The 21,217-nt window shown below is 38.0% G+C and overlaps 1 pseudogene; it reads left to right on the forward strand.

Annotated features, from left to right (window-relative positions):
• Positions 1 to 16,275: 16,275 nt before the first annotated feature.
• The window catches only part of LOC113316276, a 39,351-nt pseudogene continuing 34,409 nt past the window's right edge, over positions 16,276 to 21,217 (forward strand).

Genomic DNA, 21,217 nt, shown 5'->3' on the forward strand with positions numbered 1-21,217 from the left:
TTTGCTCTGTTTTACGAGTTAATTGCAAGCAAAACAGAGTACTCAAACAGAGAAAGAAAATAGAGCACTAAAACAAAGTAAAAAACAGAGCTTGTACAACAAAATACATAGTACGTAAAACAGAGCTTGTACAACATTCAACCACTGTAACTGCAAAATCCTTCCAGCTTCCCTGTAAGCAGTTACAAGACCACCTGCAGTTCACTGCCTTCTCTGCCAGGTTATGGAGTGTAAGAATATAGTGTTTCAACAAAGATCAAAATTCCAATGTACTGCAGGTGAACATGCAAAAACCTCATGATAGGTACCTAAAGATGTAACGATAGAATGAGCATGTTTATCTGCAATTATACTAGAACTGGTTTACCTAGAACCACAATGAGCATTAAGAAAATCAACATGCTTCTGCAAGTTATATCGAGGAAACATGCTAGAACATCTAATTATGTCGACAATTGTTCCAGCAACTGTGATATGAACCAGGATGATCACAATCATGACACGACTAATGTTCACTAATAGACAAAGTAAGAAATAATTGCACAACAAAAGTCGTCTTCAAAAAGGGTGTCTCACAAAGAAGGATAATAAACAAAGTTGATCAGAGAATCTAATCACGTGGCGTACCTTGGGTACAGGAAGCTAGTTTGATCTGCACCATTCAGGTATTCCTGAAGCATTTGGGGATGATACTCCAATATCTGTTGATTTTAAGAAAATAGTTATATTACAAAGCATCTATCAAATGAAAGATGTAAAATAATTGAGATCAAGATGTTCAGATACCTCTCGGTAAATTAATTCTCGTACATCTTCCTTCGACAATTTCATCCTTTCAAACTCAAACTCAAATTTTGAGATGGGTTGCGTTGATGGTTCACGGTCCACATTTGCCAAACCATGAAAATATGGATCAGCTAATGCCTGTGATTACAACCAACAGTTAAAAAAAAATAAGCACATAAATAATTTGGATGATACGTTTTTTCATTCAAGGAATCAACTTTGTTATACATATTGAAATATATCGTTTATAAAATCTGAATTCTTCAGCGGTTTAGTATAAGATGAAACCGTTTTCATCCTAGTTTAAAATGGGTGAAACCAAATTCAACCCAATTTAGTATAGGATGAAACCAATTGCATGGTAGTTTAAAATGGGTGAAACCAAATTCAACCCAATTTAATGTAGGATGAAACCCAGTTTCATCCTTGTTTACAATTAGTGATACCTAATTCAAAAATCATAGATTCATCCTACCTATAGATGAAACTGATTTCATCCTATTTTAAAATGAGTGAAAGAAAATTCAACCCAGTTTCATCCTTGTTTACAATGAGAGAAACTAGTTTCATCCTTGTTTAAACTTAGATGAAAACAACTTCAGCTCAACCCAAAACAGGATGAAACCAGTTTCATCCAAGCCTAATTCAATTAATCTCAAACTAGTTTAAGCAATTCAATCCAAACCATAAACATGGATGAGAAACAATTCAATCAAATTCAAAACATGATGATGCCCATTTCATCCATGTTTAAGTAATAAGGAAAAATAAAAAGTCTATAATGCATTCATCTCATAGTTTTTGGGTTTAATACAGGATAATACCGGTTTCGTCTATAACAAGATGATACAAGTTTCATACTTATTTAGACAGGGATGAAAGTCATTTCAACCAAATTCAAATTAATGATAACATTTGCATCCAATTATTTCTGACTTGAAGCTTGTATGTAGAACAAAATCACTTCATAAAGTGTTTATGCAAAATAGCTAGATACATGCATATCTCTGAATCTACATCAAAAAATTCAGTTTTGTAATCAATCTAAACATCCAAAAAACCCTCTAATTTAGCCTTAATCTTTCGCACAATCTCATAGATTGACAAAAAAAAACTATCAATTCATAATAAATAAATGAAGAACTTGTAATCACTTACCTCGTCAAAGACGAATCAACGAAATTTATCATCATCAGATTCAAGATGGAACCATCTTATTCATCTTCATCGATCGATTGCAATTTCTTCACTTCTCTAAAACAAACCCATCCATCGATCCCATCTCAAATTCATCTTCTTTGATTCTTACAGCCAAGAACTGAATAACACCACCACTAAATCAAACCAAATACCACCATAAAACTTGAACTCTTTTCTCCTCACTGCCATCAACACAATCCATGACAGCAGCTTCAAGTCAGATCCCAAATTCGATACCCACAACATCGACCACCAATACCATTATTCTCCAATAATCAATATCACACCCTACTTCTCCACAACTTAACCTATTCATCAAATCGCAGTAGCAAACCCTAGATCTTTTAAATCAATCAACATGAACAATATAATTTATCAGATTTAAACGCAGATTTATTTTCGGTGGAGAAGATGAAGAAGATGATACTTGTTTTGTTTGGTAACGGAGATGATGGAAAACAAGAAAGATGAGGTGCACAAGTGATGGAAAATGAGAGATTTCTTTTGGGTTTTTTAGATCTGGTTTATGTTTGAGGAGACGGAGAATACGAGAAGAAGATATCCCTTCCAAAAGGGTATTAACGTAAACTCCTCTCCATTGGCTATTTGACCCAGGCCGAATCCTAACTGTCTATTTGGCCCAGGAAACATCTAATTTTGGCTATATAGCCCATTTCCTGTTAAGATTTTACCTGCAGCGGAAGAGAAGCCAGGTTCTTGGTTCGTCAATTTCGACTGCTCGATGTGTGTTTCAGTCAACGTATGAAAAAACGATCGACTGTCCAGATTTTTTCTCTTTGTCCAGACTAAAAATAATAAAACCACTATACATACATATATTATATATTGTGAAAAATCCTTGGCATGTCCGCCATGCCATGCCAATTTGTTTATGAGTTGCATGCTATAACAAGTACAAAAAAAAAAAAATGTATAGATATATATCCCTCCATTTCTGGAAAAGAGATTTTCAATTTGACCTATTTTTAGACTAAAATGAAAAAGTGAAAATATATCTTTTCCAAGAACAGAGGGATCATTTTGAAACGGAGGTAATATATACTAGTGACATGAACTCTTGGTAAACTAGAATTATCATCAAGATCTATCAAGTGGTCCATGTTCTCAAGCTTCCTTTCAAAAGGGAGGTTGGGGATTGTTGATACATGAAAATAGTTACCTCGTAATAGGAAACGGTTTTTTGGGGACCAAACTTTTTCTGTGGGACCATTGTTTTATTTTGGGTAAGACACTAGAAGTAAATCTAGGTCACCCCTTATCTAAATATTTTTATTAATACCAAAAGTATCTTCCTGATTATTTTTGCGTAATGATTAGTTAGTGTGATTAATCATTGGTTAAAGTTAAATTAATAGATGATGTTTTTTTAAAAAGAAGTAGAATTATTGAGTGACTAAAGTAATGGAAGAAGAAGAAGATGGAGAAAAAAATTATTTTGAAATGGGTGAATACAGAGAAAAAACATCCTCTAGGTACTGCAGTATGCTTGTAACTAAGTGAATGTTGCTATAAATGACTTAGAGTATCTTCAAAATCAAAATTGTAACAAAAAATTTCAACAAGGTAAACAAAGTTCGGTTGTATTATATGAAGAACATGTAACCGAACTTTCTGCAAATGCAGTTCGGTTAATAAATCCAAAATCACAGGCAACCGAACCAGAGCTTTAATGGAGTTTTTGTTTGTTCGGCTAGATGATGAAAAATCAAATGTAAACAAACTACTATGCTCGAGTTTACAAAATTTTGTTCGGTTTAGTCGACCCAACACGTTGTAACCGAACTTTAAGCAACAAAGTTCGGTAGGTTCACAAAATCTCTACGAACCAGTCATTCAGCCGAACCCTTAGTTTTTCCGTGCACTTAAAATCTATAAGTTTGGCATGATCACAACGTTTATAAAACATTTCCGAACTCTACGTTCGGTTAGAAGAAAAAATTGCGAGTTGACCGAACTCATTATGTAGGTTTTCAGAGTAAAGTTCGGTTAGGTTTTTTTTTTTTTTTTTTTGCGATTAAACCGAACTCTACATTTGTCTATACAGAGAAGAGTTCGGATTTGAAATTATTTTTGTGACTCAACCGAACTCAGGTGTTCGGTTAGGAAAAAAGAAATTCTTAACCGAAGTGTTCTTCGTGTTCTTCATTTTTAAAAGTTCGGTTGTAAAACTAGGGTTTTTGTCAAAAATATCCTAACCAAACTTACTACTGTAACCTCCAAATTCGACATATTTTGATGACTACTGCTCAAAATTTCAATCAAAAACGAATTAGAAGTAATGGGTTTGTGGGAAAATACTTATAGACATCTTTTTTTTATAAAATATTGATTAATCGACGATGAAAATTCAATGAATCCACGACGATGGAAATTTGATGATTTTGATTAGATTTGTATATGATCAGCTTTAGATGATCATAAATTTATGAAGAAGAGAATAAGAAAAATTGTAGAATAAAGGAAGAAGAAGTTGTAGATTAGTTATAATTTAAATTAGGTCAAAGAGTAAATTAGTCATCTCTACCTTTTAGGAAACCCCTTATAATTATAGGGAAAGTGGCCTAACCAAATTGTAGTGATCTACACTAAAAATTAGCTTAGAAGCAACTCAGAATCTGTAAGGATAGATATTAGACTGGGTAGAAAAGAAATTGAGAAAGGAAAGTATTTTTGATTAATAATTTTTCATAAGCCAAAGAAGAATCCAAAGAACAAACTTGTACCAACACACAAAGCAGGTGTGAACATGACGTGTGAATGGCACAACCCAATTAACAGTTAATCAAATTTTAAAACAACATTAATTAAAATAACTAAAAGGTGCCTAAATCCGCTGGGGTGCCCTTAACTAATCAGGCATGGAATAGATTCATGACAAACCCCCTTCCTTCTCCAGATTCTTGTCCTCAAGCATCAATTTTGGAAACTGTGCTTCCATGAAACATTTATCCTCCCAAGTGGCTTCATTGACATTCATGCCTTCCCATTGAACAAACACTTGAGTCACATCTTGGTTGTTCTTCATGGTCCTTCTAGTATGCAAGAGTAGCAATGGCTTTACTTTCATCTCCCCATCTTTAGTCATGGTTGGCAGCTCTGTCTGGGGTAAGATTCCATTTCCTAGCTTGGGATTCAGTTGAGAAACATGGAATGTATGGTGAATTTAGACCCCACTGGTAATTTCACTCTGTAATCTACTTGTCCAATCTTCTCTTCAACTTGATAAGGCCCAAAAAACTTGGCTGAAAGTTTGAAGTTCCTTCTTAGATGTACTGATGTTTGCTTGTAGGGTTGTAGGCGTAGATACACCCAGTCTCCCACCTCAAAGGACCTTTCTGACCTCTTCTTGTCATCCTGACTCTTAATTCTATGATGAGATGCCTCTAAAGATTCCTTGAGTAAGAGCTTCATGGATTGCCTTTGGTCTATGTAATCATCCACATCAGTACTAACACCCTGAGCAAAAGAAGAGACTCCAAACTGTGGGGGTGCACAACCATACAATGCCTTAAAAGGGGTGAAGTATTGAATCCTTTGTGTTGTTGACAGATATCACAGACCCTAAAAGATTCTTGGATATCTCCCTTCATCCCAAACCAAAAGAAGTACAACTTGGATCTTTGATATGTAGCTTGCACCCCTGAATGCCCACCAACATAAGATAAATGTGTGGATATTATAATTTTCTGTCTCAAGTTTCCATGCTTTCCAATGTAAATCCTTCCCTTGTACCCTAGAACACCATGTTGGTAGTTATAATTATCTACAACTCCTTCTTGTACAATCAGCTGGGGAATTAGAGATTCAGCATGAGGGTATTCCTTGTAACTCTCTTGCACCTCCAGGTACCATTCAGGTTGCAGTTGAATTAAGCTTTTGCAAGAGGCTTGATCACCTAAGTGAACTCTTGATAAGGCATCAACTACCTGGTTCTCAGTTCCCTTTTTGTACTTTAGAACATAATCATACCCCACTAACTTACCCAATTCCATTTTTTCTCCAATAAGGTATGCATTCTCTGTTCCATGATATGTCTAAGGCTCTGGTGATCTGTGTAGATAGTGAACTTGTTTCCAAGTAGATAAGATCTCCATTTTGTTACTGCCATCACTAATACCATTAGTTCCTTATCATAAGTGGACATGGCTAAGTACCTTGGCCCCGTGCCTTTGCTGGAAAAAGCCATGGGCCTTCCTTCTTGAATTAATACTGCTCCTACCCCAGTATCACAAGCATCAGTTGATAATTCAAAGGGCTTACTGAAGTCTGGTAACACCAAGACTGGTGTAGTTGTGACTGCACTCTTCAACTTTTCAAAAGCCTCTTGTGCTGTAGTGACCCATTGGAAGTTGTTTTTCTTCAACAAATTTGTCAATGGCTTTGCTATGAGCCCATAATTCCTTACAAACTTCCCATAGTAGCCAATTAGACCTAGGAAAGCCCTTAAGTCTTTAATGGTTACAGGTACATGCCATCTTGTCATGCAGTCAACCTTAGATAGGTCAGCAACTACTCCTTCACCATAAATTATATGCCCTAGATACTCCAGTTTACTTTCACCAAATGAGCACTTGCTGAGATTTGCACATAACTGATTATCTTTAAGGGTCTGCAGAGTCAGCTGTAGATGCTTCTTATGAGACTCCATGTCTGGGCAGTACACTATTATGTCATCAAAGAACTCCAGTATAAATTTTCTCAAGTAAGGCCTGAGTACATCATTCATTAAGGCTTGAAAACTGGATGGGGCATTAGTCAACCCAAATGGCATAACCATAAATTCATAGTGTCCTTGGTGAGTTTTGAATGCAGTCTTTTGGGTGTCACTTGGGAAGACTCTGATTTGATGGTACTCAACCCTTAAGTCAATCTTGAAGAAAACAAATGATCCTTTGAGCTCATCTTGTAATTCCTCAATCACTAGAATGGGATATTTGTCCTCACTGTTATCTCATTAACCTTCCTGTAGTCAACACAAAATATCCAACATCCATCCTTCTTTTTGACTAATAGTATGGGTGAGGAAAAGGGGCTATGACTAGGTTTAATCACTCCGAATTTGAGCATTTTTTCTACCAATTTCTCCACTACTTCCTTCTGTACATATGAAATCCTGTAGGGCCTTTGGTTAGGTGGAACTGCATTGGGTTAGAGGGGAATATGGTGATCATGAGTTCTTAAGAGAAATCATTGGGCTCTTGGAATATGGAAGAGTATTGTGTGAGAAGTGGTTCAAAATTTTTTGGAATCTCAGGTTTGGGTTCCACTGTTGTAATGGAGAATAAGTGGCCTGTAAGACCATGTTTTTTCTTCTTTAAGTATTTCTGACAAGATCCCACTAACATAGAGGATACTCTCACTTCTTCATTAATTCCCTTAAGCTCCACTTCCTTTCCTTCCTAAGTGAAGGATATTGTCATCTCCTTGAATTCAAACTTCACACGGATGATGTTTTTCATCCAGTCCACTTCCAAAACCATGTCATAGCCTCCCAATTCTAAGACCCTAATATAAAAAAAAAAGGGTGCCCTTGCATCTTCCAGCTAAATTGTGGGAACTTAGCATCACTGAGTACCTTAACCATCAGCTACAACTACTTGTAAAACTGTTGTGGGTTTTATCGATGCCCCACTAAGCCTAGCAATTTCTGGATCTATGAAGCTATGGGTGTTGCCACTATCAATCAAGACAGTAAACGTCCTCTTATTTTTAGTAGTTCCCTGAATTTTAATAGTGTTGTGGGACACATTACGAGATAGAGCATGTAGTGATACTTCCACCTCTTCTTCCAGTTCTTGTATGACTTGTGAGCTTCCAGGAGAATCTTCTTCAGTTGAAGATGCTTCCTCTTCATCATGCCAACCAACATATAAAGTTGTTTCTTAGTACATTTGTGACCATATTTTTACTCTTCATCTCAGTTATGGCACAATCCCTTCTCCCTCATTTTCTTCATCTGAGCATAAGTCAATTTCTTGATGGAAGGTAACTTTGAGGTGCTTCTATCTTTGGGAGATGGTGAATTGGACTTTGGAGGAGTTACAAAGCTTCTAGAGCTGCTGCTGGCCATTGAGATTGGAGGAATCCTTGAGACAAACTTGGCCTTCCTGGCGATCTTCTCCAACACAGCTTCCTGCATCCTAGCCAAGTACATGGCCTGGTTAAGTGTAGATGGTGAGTGCATTTGAACTGCCAATCTGATTTCTTCCTTAAGCCCACTGACAAAGCTGGATGTAAAGTAAGCTTCATTGAAATAACGATTCTTAGAAATCATAGAGCCTTGAGCTCTTCAAAAATCTCTTGATATTCAAGAACCATACCTTCCTTGCTGAGTTTGTTGAATTCACCCACCACATCATCATGACATAACTCTTGAAATCTAAAATTGATATCATCCCAGAATTCTTCCCATAATATAATCTCCTTCCCTACTTGATAATCCTGACACAACTAAAAGGTGCCTAAATCTGCTGGGTGCCCTTAACTGATCAGCCATGGAAGAGGTTCATGACACAATCATGGTCCCCCAAAAACACAGTGGTGCCCAAAAAACCGTTCTTAATAGGACTAGGGAGTCCTAAAGAAAAGACAAGCCCATCGGATAATACGGGGACCCATGGAGTATGAGGGGTAAGGATGGAGTTAATAGAGAAGTTAATGGTTTTCTTACGAGAGAGAGGTGGCAATAATGGTAAATAAGAAGGTATCTATGACATATGGCATGACATGAAAAGAAAGGACACAATATAATGGAAAACAATCTCTCTCTCCTACTATTCTAGGAAAAGGTGTAATCATTATTGTGGCTAAGACATACATGACCTATATCATATTTACGTCTCAACAGGGATCAATCCCTGTCATGCTGCTGCACGAGACATGGCAAGAGTATGGAGAAGAGACAGTAAGATGAAGTTGTTCTGCTGACCTTCAAACTTGTCAACTGTAGTAACCTTGTTAGGTGGTCCAGTGAAGGGATGTGCATACCGATATACCCACTTGCTATTTACTCAGCCTCTCCTTCATTTTGATGAAACCAAGGAGATGGGGCACTTTCACCTCTCCCGTGATATTCAGGAACATCTAACAGCTGATAATCATAACAAAAACCGGCATTTGCTGCTTTGAATATAGCTTGCTCTTGCACAATTGGCAGGTCTCCAAGATCCCTGTATCTCCAGTTATACAGCGTGACTATATTTGGCCTAGCTCAATCAGTACATTTCTCTGAGATTATAGTTGATCCATCTGTCAGGAATTGAAAAAGGAAAGGTAAATTAGAAACACAGCAACCGGCCTTTAAGTAGAGCCGACTTTAGTACCAGGAAACTATGGAGGTAACCGTGGAAGATGTAAATATAACAATGAACCTCTCCCTGTTCATTGTTAAAAGCTAATAGGAAAAATAAACCCGTATCTACGATCCCAATTAGTGAATTAGGAATTGGAAAAACAAAATCCTACAGGGTACATGATCTTAAGCACATAATGGATTGTTTACCAATATATTTATATAAATATATACTTGTGGAATATCTATTGATATCAAAAGAATATGAAATCTAAACTAGGCAGAATGAGCAACACGGATCATAATCATGTATGACGAATGTTACTTGTAAAATACTTGCTTTTAAGGCCAAATCACAATTCAAAAGTTGCAACATTTCTACACACTTACGGTAGATTGCTTCAGAAGAATAAGACCATGTTTGCAGATAAGAGGAGAGGCCTTTCTAGCAGGCATGAATCCTAGTATGTAATAAAATAACAGAAATAAAGAGCCATGAATCCTAGTAGGCAATAAAATCTTAAGCACATAATCCGAGAGGCCTTCCTCACAGCCATGAATCCTAGTATGCAAAATGGTGGTAAAGCAGTTACCTGCTTCAGGATTCTGGTTTCCTCTTATACTAAATTATAGTAGAATGCCTGTAATAAGGAAATAAAAAAACATGGTGGTCCTTACTGTGTGTTAGAGAAGATTGGAAGCGTTGCTTATAAACTGGACTTGCCTTCCCATTGCAGGGTCCATCCAGTTTTTGAAACTCAAACTGGGAGCTAATGTTACTGTTGATGTTTCCCTACCTACAACCGTTGACCATTTTGAATGGGAGCCTGAATCAATTTTGGAAAGAGGGATGTTCAAGCGTCATAATCATGCTGTCACTCATTGGTTGATTAAGTGTCAGGATAGCCCCATTGAAGAAGCTACTTGGGAGGATGCTACTGAATTCCTACTCCGGTTTCCAGAGGCTTGAGGACAAGCCATGTTTACAGGGGGTTTCCTTACTGTTAATTCGTGTTCTCTTTATTTAGTGTCGGCAGGGTATTTTCTTTATTTAATGTGATTGCTTTATTTAGACTTGCTTGGATTAAGATTTGCTAGACTATATATATATCTATGCTGTAGAACATAATTCAAATATTAAAGCTTGTCTTATAGTTTTGGTGCAGGATCCTAACACAACCCTAAGATAAAAATATCTTCTCAAATCTCTCAAGAAAGATTTTTTTTTTTTCTTTCTTCTAACCGTCTTTTATCTCTACAGAGAGGGATTAAAAAGGGGTTCGATGGATCACTTCAAGATTCTTCCATTGGAGATTGCATTAGATATTTTGACTCGTCTACCAATTGAATCAGTGCTTGATTGCGAATCAGTATGCAGAAATTGGAGAAATCTTGTTTGTCATCCATCATTCTCCAAATGCACTTACATCATCATCTTACTTATCCTGCTTCTAATTCGGGTAAGTTAGGTTTTATTGCTACGAGTAATGCGTATAAGAAACCAAAATATTATTATTTTGAATATAATCAGAAACCCATTGAAAGAATTACAAGATTTAACTTAACCTCTCCCCTTGAGTGTAGCAGCTTATTGCTCGGTTCGATTAATGGGTTCATCTGTATGGCTCCATTTTGGTTAGGATCACAACCTTGTATCTGTAGCCCTATTACCAAAGAATATGTTGAGCTTCCAAAAATCAATTGTGACATTTCTCAGTATGCTGATTGCTCGTTCGGGTTTGGTTACGTTTCTTCCCGTGACGAGTATAAAGTTGTAGGAGTACATATGTTTAAGGAGACCCGGATTGTACAAGTCCACGTGTATACTCTAGGTGGTGGCAATGGATGGAGAAATCTTGGGAACTTCAATTTTGGAACCTCCGAATATTAGGGAGAAGGTATCTTTGCCAATGGAGTTGTTTATTGGATGTGCTTAGAATCAGAAATGATCATTGCTTTTGATTTGGCTGAGGAGAAATTTTCTGAAAATCTTTCACCACCTCCTTTGCCACCAGACAGTTATTGGAGTCGAAACACTATGGGAGTTTTGGATGGCTGTTTGTTTTTTTGTGTTTATCTAGATGGGGTATGGGGAAGAAGACGAATGTTATGAAGTATGGCTACTAAGAAGGAAAAATGATGATCATGACATGAAAGAGCGAAAGGAACATCAGTCATTTATTTGGTGTATAAAGAGTTTAAGGTTGATAATAGCGATTTATTCACCGTTACGAAGACTAAAGGTGTTTTAACATACATTAAGAACTATCTCAACATTTACGACACTAAAGCTTCAACCTCAAAAAGCCTTGTGGATTTTAAGGAAGAGATTTGGGGAGTATTTCTCCACACGAACGCCTTAGTACCTTAGTTTCTTTGAAAGAATTAGGGAAAAAAGATATGAAGATAATGGAGTTGATTGAAATCAAGGAGACAGAAAGTCGTGATAAGCCTTCAGTTATTGGTGGACGAAATCCCTGCATACATGCTTATCAACTAGTCAGATAATCTTTCTTGAGTTTCGTTTTGAAATTAGATAACAAGTAGCTTTTATGTTAACCTAAATGTTGTTGACATCGACTTAGTGATATATGTAGACGCCTATTATATTCTATCTTTTTATCATCTACCCAACTGTATGCGAGTGTTTTTTACTATGTTATTTTGCTTCGTTAACTCTGCACTTTGTTAATTACCTCATTGGGATAATATGATGTGTACTTTAGTAATTTAATTCGTTTATGCATGGGAGACGAATAAGTGAATGCAGGCATAGTTGTGGAAATTGAGGGCCATTTATGTTACTGTTGTGCACTAATGTTTGTCTTCATTTATTCATAAAATTTCTCGTGGGTGGGTCTGATCCTGGATCCAGCAACATAAGCTGCTTCCCCAACCCAATTATATTTGGATAGTTCTAGAAAAAGGAAGTCTTGAGTGGTATCTGTTTTGGGAAACCTCCTCCCAAAACTAAAGGAATTATTTATAAATATAGGCCAACCTTTTCACCCTAGGTTACAATTCTAGGCCACTTTTTTTCGCATTACAAAACTAGACCTCCATGCATGATGCCATCCAAATCCGATAGTTTTGTCAATTTCTCGGTCAATTCGGTCAATTTCTCCTCATATGAGATGAGATAATGACGCTCAAATTACCCATATACCCTTTATACATGTGTATGGTTAATGATGTTTGATCTTATAACAGGGTGGATCTCGGAAAAATTTAACGGGTTAGATTAGATGGAATATAAGATCGCCACGTGTTGTAAGGATAGTACATCTCTACGAAATGCAGCTGCTCCCAATCTAGTGTATCTTATCAACAACTTGTGAAGGATCCAGCGAAGACAAATTCTCCGAGTCGATTCAATATTTATCATTAAAACCCAAATATGAGTATCAATTAGCACTCAATTTAGCGACATTCAACATGCATACAACCTTAAAATCGGCATCAACTCGATTTCAATCTCCTGCTGTACTTTTAATTTAATCGAATATAATGTACGAACCAACATCGTGTTGTAATTGACTTGAATCTATGAGTGTTTATGTAGAGATTGAAACAAGAAAATGAAGATCTGAGATGTTTAATGATGAACAGAGTGAATCGATGCTGCTGACAGTCTAATCAATGTTTTCATTAATGGGTTTCTGTTGATGAATAAGAAGATGGGTATCTCAAATTGAGTTTGAAACCATAAGATTTTTTGATTTCAGAAGGATGTTTGATTGATTGTTAGTGCAGAGAAAGATAGTGTTCGCTGCAGAAAGGGTGGTTCATATCGAATACAAGCTGAGAAAGGGGTTTCAATTGTGGTTGTTATGAATTTATTACAGAATTAGAGTGAAATGGTTGTTGTGGTGGTTGAGATCGATGGGATATGTGCTGCGGAGGTTGAGATCCAGAAGAGGTTGTGTAATTTAAGAACCAAAATTGAGACATAGATGAAGAAGTGGAAGTTGGGTTTCAATTGAATTGAGAGATCGAAAAGGTGTTGGTTGTTTGACCTTGAAGTTAAGAAAAGGATGGTGCTGTAAGAGAGTTGTAATGATGTTGATGTGAAATAGGTGATGGTAGAATTGATTTGAGACCGCTGTTGTTGTTCCGAGCAGTATCTGAGAGAGGGTTATGTTGCTCAGAAATGTGGAGAGCTGATGGTTTGAGAGAGAGAATGGATGTTACAGAGGAGCTGGAGGCACTTGTGCAACTGCTGAGTGGGTGAGGTACTGTGTTAATTGAATGAGTGCAGTTTATAGTGAACTGGTGGGTAAGTTTGATGGATGAAGGGATGAACAGGTGGAGTTGTTGATGCCGTGCTGCAGGAGTTCCTGCTGTGTGCATCACTGATTTCAGCTGAAATTGCAGGCATGTTGCAGCTGCAGGAATTGATATTAAAAGGCTGGTTGATGTTGGAGTTGTGCTACAGAGAAGTCACAACTGGTGATAAATGGGTTTGTGTGTTGTGGCAGAGAATGTCAGATCTAAGAAAACGGAACAAGCAAGAATTGGCTTTTGTTGTTACAGGAAAGTCTGTGGAGAATAGTTGTCTTGTGTTATTGAATTGAGTAGGAAGACAAAGATTATCATGCTGGGATGGTCGAAAGAACTGAAGCAGTTGAAGTGCTGCAGTGAACAAGTAGTAGCAGGTGGTATTGCTAGGTGTAGCTGGGAGAACAAATGGTGCTATGAGTCTGAGATGGAATTGCAGGAGAAGGTGTTAGCAGTGATGTTGGCTTGGAACAGAACTAGCGGTGCCAAAAAGGTTGAAGTTGAAGTTGCTATCGATATGTATATGGATGGAAAGGTTTTGATCTTGACCGAAATAAGAACCAGGTGATACTAAGTTTTTTAAGTTCATTTGTCTTCGTGTTTCTTTTATTGGCAGTCATGTTTCATTTTTTGGCAGTCGCGCACTGTTAACTTGAATTTGTAAATCCATTATAAAGTCAGATAGTGCTACTGTCGGGTTTGATGTGGGGTCCATTTTTTACTGAGACGTGGCTAGATTGATGATGTGTACTAGTACACGTGTATACCCAATCTGAGTTATTGTGCAAAGTCGGCGAGTTAAAATGCAACTCGACTTGTTGAATGATTCCAAGGGCTCATAAGTATTTTTGCCACAAACTAACGGTGGCAAAAAGGTGGATAACCACTGTTAGCCATTTTGGTCAAAACTGGCCTAGTTTTGTTATGCGAAAAAAAAAGAGGCCTAAAATTGTAACCCTCAAAAAAAAGAGGCCTAAATCTGTATTTCACCCAAAACTAAAAATAAGTCGTGAGTCGGTACTAGAGCTGCCAAACAAGCCAAAACCCGCGGGTTTGCCCGGCCCGGCCCGGCCCGTAAAAAACCCGCACCCGGCTCGGCTGGTGTCTAAACAAGCCGGATTAGAGTTGAAGAATTGTCGGCTTGTGAGTAAACGGGTTAACTCGCCCCGGCCTGTGAAACCGCGGGTACAACCCGTAAGCCTGTCAACAGTAACTAATTAATAATTTATATATAATCCTGTCCGTAGGGTTAATCACATCCATACGTTTAATGTATAAAAGGTGAAACCCTAAAACTAAATGAAGAGACACCTTTTTTTTTCTCTCTCTCTTTTCTTCTTCTGCTCCTTCCCTTCTTCTGCGTTCTTCGACTGGTGGAGAATTAGAGATGGTAAAGAGAGATTGAGACCCAATGTTGAGGGGAAAGGTTCAATTGGTGTTAGTAATGGTGTTATTAAAGTTAATTAAGTAAAAAAGATGAAGAAGTTGTGAATTGAAAAGGAAAGAAGTTAGAGTTTTCTATGTGTTGGTAGAGAAGAAGACAGTGAAGATTTTTTAAATCATTATCGTCTTGGAGTCAGGTTCGATTTGATTGATATTTCTCAATTGAGAAGCAACATCGGCGGCGTCAGGTTCGAGATGGGTTAATTTTTTGCGATGGAAGAATTAGATATCTGATATGTTAGTGACAGTGGTGGTCTCTCTATTTATTTGCAACAGAAAAATGGATTTGGGATCTCGTATGGTCTTAAATAGGGCATAAATGAAGTGTTATCATGGTTGCAAGGAAGTGTAGATGAGTGTATTATACAAATGCATTTTGTGTGTTGGATTTATGTGCAGTATTTCAGGCGTAGAGGGAGATGAAATTGTTGCCTGAGATGGGATTTTTAAGTCAACAACGATGGAAATTAATTGGGAGTTGTTTAATGGTCTGGGCATTTCTATTTGGCAACAACAAGACATGAGGTTGGTTGTTCTGGATGATTGAATGGAAGGTAGTGGTGATGTTACAAGTACCTGGAATGGGTTTGTCTTGCTGGTGGGGATTGAATAAGGTATAACTGGTCATCATGAACTCTTGGTTCTGTTGATCGCACAAAGATGGATTTCGATGGGACCAAAAGTGGGTTTAATTGATAATTCAATAGAAATGATGCCAAGTTGTTAACGGAACAAGAAGGATGCTGTCTGTGATTGGATTTGAGAAAGCATCGAGCTGATTTCATAATTTTGAGTTTAAGTCATAAATGTAATTGATTTTCAGCTAAACCCCTTTGATTAATTTGGGAATTATGTCATAAAATTATATTAACGAAGTTTTAATTTTTAACATTTAATTTACGGGTTAATCCGCTACGGGTGCGGGTTGAAGAAATGACCACCCGTGAAGAAAACAACCCGCAAGCTTGAGCCCGTTCTAACCCGTAAGCCGCGGGTTCGTAACAAGCCAGCCTGGCCCGCCCGTTTGCCAGCTCTGGTCGGTACGGGAGTTGTATATAAACAATCCATGCCGGTCTTGTCCTTTACTTTTCTATCTCTCACTCAGCACATAAAGTCTTCGTCTCTCTTTATTTCCATTAATCACAAGATAATCTACTGAAACCCTAAGCCAGTTCTAATCCAAGACCTCTTTTACACAGCCCATTCAACAGAGGTAGAAGAATCACAATTACATCTTAAATTACCCTATTCTCATAATGCCTAAAATTCATGGAAATGATACAAACTCATACCCTTTCAAACGGCAGCGAGTTTCTGAATCAATTGTTTCAGATTGGATTACCCTAGGCGACATCCAAAGAGATGATTCAACGAAGTTAGCATCTGGCAATTGGTCGAAAACTAGTGCGGAGTTGAACAAACCTTTTGATCCTGATTTGGTGAAGCAGATTTATGAGTCTGAGCTTTTGGCGAAAGAAGGTGATCATAAGACTGTTTCCTTACATAGAGTTATGATTTTAGAGGTTTCAGAGTACTTAGAAAACTATCTCTGGCCTAATTTTGATCATGAGACTGCTAGCTTTGAGCATGTTATGTCGATGATGCTTATGATTAATGAAAAATTTAGAGAGAATGTAGCTGCTTGGGTGTGTTTGTGTGATAAGAAAGATTTGTTTACATCGTTTTTAAGAAGAGTTCTCCGGCTTAAAGAACAGGGAAGGGCTTTAAATATAGCGGAGAAGACCAACTATTTGATTTTCATGATAAATGTCTTCCAGAGTTTGGAAGATGATACTGTCAGTCGTACAATATTGAAGCTAGCTGGTCTGCCGGTATGGAATTGCTTGTCATTGGGCCGGTTAAAGATGGAGATGTTCCACAATCCTGAATTACTGAAGAAATTGGAAAGGATGAAAAAGAAAGAATCCAAGCTTGAAGTAAGATTTGTGAGGAATTTGATTCAGGAATTTTTGGAGATACTCGATTCTCAGGTTTTCCCCCAGAAGCAGTCGGATCAGCAAGTTGACATTGGCTGTGTGTTGTACTGTGAGAGGTTCATCGAGTTTCTGATTGATTTGTTAAGCCAACTGACCACAAGGAGGTATTTGAGGGCTGTTGTTGCTGATGTTGCTGTTATCCCCAAATGTCATTTAAGTGCTCTTTATAACCACCCAAAGGGAAGGCTTTTCGCACAGTTGGTTGACATGCTACAGTTTTACGAAAGGTTTGAGATTAATGATCATACTGAGACTCAGCTGTCTGATGACGATGTACTTCTTGCTCACTATTCTAGCATACAAGCTTTCCAGTTATCATGTTCCAGACAGTTCCCAAGTTGAAAGAACTTGCATTGGCTAATGTTGGTTTAATTGAAAACCGTGCTGATCTGGTTAAGATATTATCCGTGCTTTCTCCCGGGGAGCTATAAGACCTGGTTTGCAATAAGCTCGAATTAGTGTCTTGTAAAGATCCCTGGGCTCAGAGGGTTGATTTCCTTCTTGAAGTCATGGTCTCCTTTTTTGAGAAACGCCAGTCTCAAAAGGAGGCCATAAATGCACTTCCATTATACCCAGATGAACAGATAATGTGGGATGAAAGCCTTATTCCAAGTGCTAATTACTCTGGGGAAGGGTGCCTGGCACTCCCAAAGTTAAATCTTCAGTTTCTGACATTTCATGATTATCTTCTGAGAAACTTCCATCTTTTCCGTCTTGAATCAACATATGAAATTCGAGAAGACATTCAGGAGGCAATCCCACGTCTTCTTCCATACATAAATGTTGAGGTTGAAACTTCTTTTCGAGGTTGGTCAAGGATGGGAGTGCCGATCAAGGAATTTAAGATTAAAGAGGTTAAAAAACCCAATATAGGAGAGGTCAAGCCAGCCTCTGTAACGGAAGATGTTACATTCAGCATTTCCAGTTATACAGCACAGATTAGGTCTGAATGGAATTCTCTTAAGGAGCATGATGTGTTGTTTCTGCTCTCCATCCGTCCTTCATTTGATCCTCTCAGTTCAGAGGAAGCTGCAAAATCAACTGTGCCAGAGAGGCTTGGGATCCAGTTAGTACGAAGCTGTGAAGTTATTCGCGATGAGGAGGGAAGTCTGATGAATGATTTCACTGGGAAAATCAAAAGAGATGAATGGAAGCCTCCTAAAGGTGAATCGCGGACTCTTACTGTTGCCTTGGATACAGCCCAGTACCATATGGATGTGAACTCCATATCGGAGAAAGGTGCACCAGATGTCTATGGGACATTTAATATATTGTTGAGGAGGAAGCCCAAAGAAAATAACTTCAAAGCAGTTCTGGAAGCTATAAGAGATCTAATGAATGAATCTTGTACTGTCCCCGACTGGTTGCACAAGATATTTCTGGGCTACGGGGACCCTTCTGCAGCACAATTTAAAAATATGCCTGACCTTCTTGATGCAGTAGACTTCAAAGACACGTTTCTTGATGCTGATCATTTGACAAGTAGTTTTCCAGATTACCAGGTTTGCTTTACAGGTCCAGATGGCAAGGAGGTTTCACATCCAGAACCGCCGTTCAGGTTGAAGTTTCCGGAGTCCCTGAAATGCAGTACTCCTGCACTTCCAGGGAATAGAAAATCAGATGCAGAGAATGATGTGCATATGGTCTAGGCATGCTCCGAGCTTGAAAAGCTAATTGTTGAGGCATATGTTCCCCCTGATCCGGCTCCATATCCTCAAGATCAGCGTAGGAAAAACTCTGTTAGATTTACTTCCAGTCAAGTTGAAGCCATCATCTCTAGTATACAGCCAGGTATGTACTTCTCCAACACAGTTCAACCAGTCTTCTCAGGACAGTCCTTCGAAAAAGACATGCGTGCAGCTAAGGGATATTTCCGTCATCTTCAAACAGTGTGCACGTCTCAAACGCTGCATATTGATTGGTGATCACCACCAGTTCCTTCCAGTTGTGAAGAATGTGGCTTTCCAGAAATTCAGCCACATGGACCAGAACTTGTTTACAAGATTTGTTCGTCTAGGTGTACCGTATATTGAGCTTAACGCACAAGGTAGAGCCAGGCCAAATATCCAAGCTGTATAACTGGAGATATAGGGATCTTGGAGACCTGCCAATTGTGAGAGAACAAGCTATTTTCCATTGTAGTTGTGAGAAATCTCACAACCACACCCTTGATAAAATGTATAGAACAATCTAAGTAATCTCCATGAGAATCACAAGAACATTCATTAAGATCTTCAAATTGGATACAAAGTGATGAAGAAACCCTAACTTGCTCTCCAAATAATCTTTCTCTCTCCTAAATATCTTGTCTAAGCTCTCCAAAAGATCTCTCTCAATACAAGGTCGCTCGGCTCCTTATATAGGAGTTTACATAGTGGATGACAGCTAATAAAGCCCCTAATTTCGGATCTGACGTGCGTCAATGTCGCGTGGACTTTATCCTTGACGCACGACTCTTCACACTTTACTCGTGATTAAGCTTACGTCATTCTGGATAAGCTTCATGCGGTTGTCTTCGCTCTGTCTTAATGATCATTATTTTGCATGCTTATTTGGTGTGCGGTATTTTGTATCCACATTTTTCCTCTTCTCATATCGTTCTTTTGATAAAGAGAGCGGTATGATAATTTCCAATTTATTCTGCCGCACCTGTTCACCTTTTCGTATTCTTATCTGCCGACACACTTCCGTGATTTCAGTTTAACCTTCTACACGTGTTGACTTCCTTCCCCTTTTACTGGCACGTCCGAGTTTAACCGGTCAACTTTTCACCTATTTATTAACTGGGTTGAGGAGAGATAATCTTTTTTCTGCTTCTTCTTCCCTGCTCGTCTCTGTAAATCTTCTGCAGTTCCTCTCCTTCTTCATTTCCTGCAAAATTTTGATTTTCTTTATCCTCTCGGAATCTTAATTTTCATTTTGCTGATGTTGTTATGGATTCTCTCCCCAAGTTAGTATATCTTATCACCATTGTTTTTCTTTTTTTTTCCCCTTTCTTCATTGTTGTTCTTCTAATTCCCATACTGGTTGTTTTTGCAGCAAAAGTTCTTCCTCTGGTAACACCGAGATTACGATTTCTAATCCTAGAATTTTTTCGAGCTTGAAAGACAAGGAATCTCTCAAGAGGAAGCCTTTGCACAACAAAGGAGTACGAAATACTGTCTTTTTTGTAGAACAATATTGTTGCCTCTATTTCTTATCTACGTTGTTCTTCACATGATTCTGAATGTGAGATTGATGGTGGGAAAAAGATAAAGATCAAAAAGGTTCGCAAAACCCCATTGCTCAACACTAGTCTTGTCATTCCCGATTTGTATTGTAAAGAAAAGGAGATTGATACTTATCCTCACGTCAATGTTGATGCTCCCATACAAGACTTGATTGCCTCAACTCCTTGGAATGTTTCTACTTCTCCAAAGGAAATTTTCGCTCCTAAAGATGATGCCCTAATTGACCATGCGGTAAAGGAAATCTCCGCTTCTGCGACTACGACCGCACCTACGGTGGATCAGAGCGTTTCTACCTTTATAAATGTTTCTTTATTTGCGAATATCCCCGTATCTGTGGAGAATATTGCTATTGCCGCACCTGTGGAAAACATCGCCTCTTCTGCATCCGCTCCTTCTTTTTCTAAGGTCATTTCTTTTTCCGTTGAAGATGCTCGCTTGGATAATGAGAAATTGCAGCACCACGTAGATCAATCAAACAATGATCATTCATACTCGCTTGATCAGATTGAAAATATAAAAAATGAAAATCTTTGTTTAGCTAGTCAAAATGAGCTGCTTGGTTCTCAAGTTTCCCATCTATCTGGATTATAATATAGTGTTGATTTAAGACATCAAACTTTATCAAATGAGAATCAGGTTTTGTTCAAAGAAAAGCGGTCTTTCTTAAAGAAACAAGCGATGTTTACGCGTCAATATCTCATTCTCCAAAAGATTTGTGATGACCAAGAGGAATCTCTTCGCACATTCAAGAATCAACATGATGAATCGACGAGGGAATTAACCATTCAGAATGAAAGGATTATTCAGAGTAAGATAAACTTGACTGTGAAGATGAACCAACTTCGAGAGCAACACACGTAACTAAAATAGTCTCATGATACCCTTATGAAAGAAAAGGCCTCCATTTCTTCGGATGAAAAGAAGATTCGATACCGTCTTAAGGGTTTGGTTGGTGATGATTTTGATAAGGC

Source organism: Papaver somniferum, chromosome 10, assembly GCF_003573695.1.
Source record: "Papaver somniferum cultivar HN1 chromosome 10, ASM357369v1, whole genome shotgun sequence".
Lineage (NCBI taxonomy): Eukaryota > Viridiplantae > Streptophyta > Magnoliopsida > Ranunculales > Papaveraceae > Papaver > Papaver somniferum.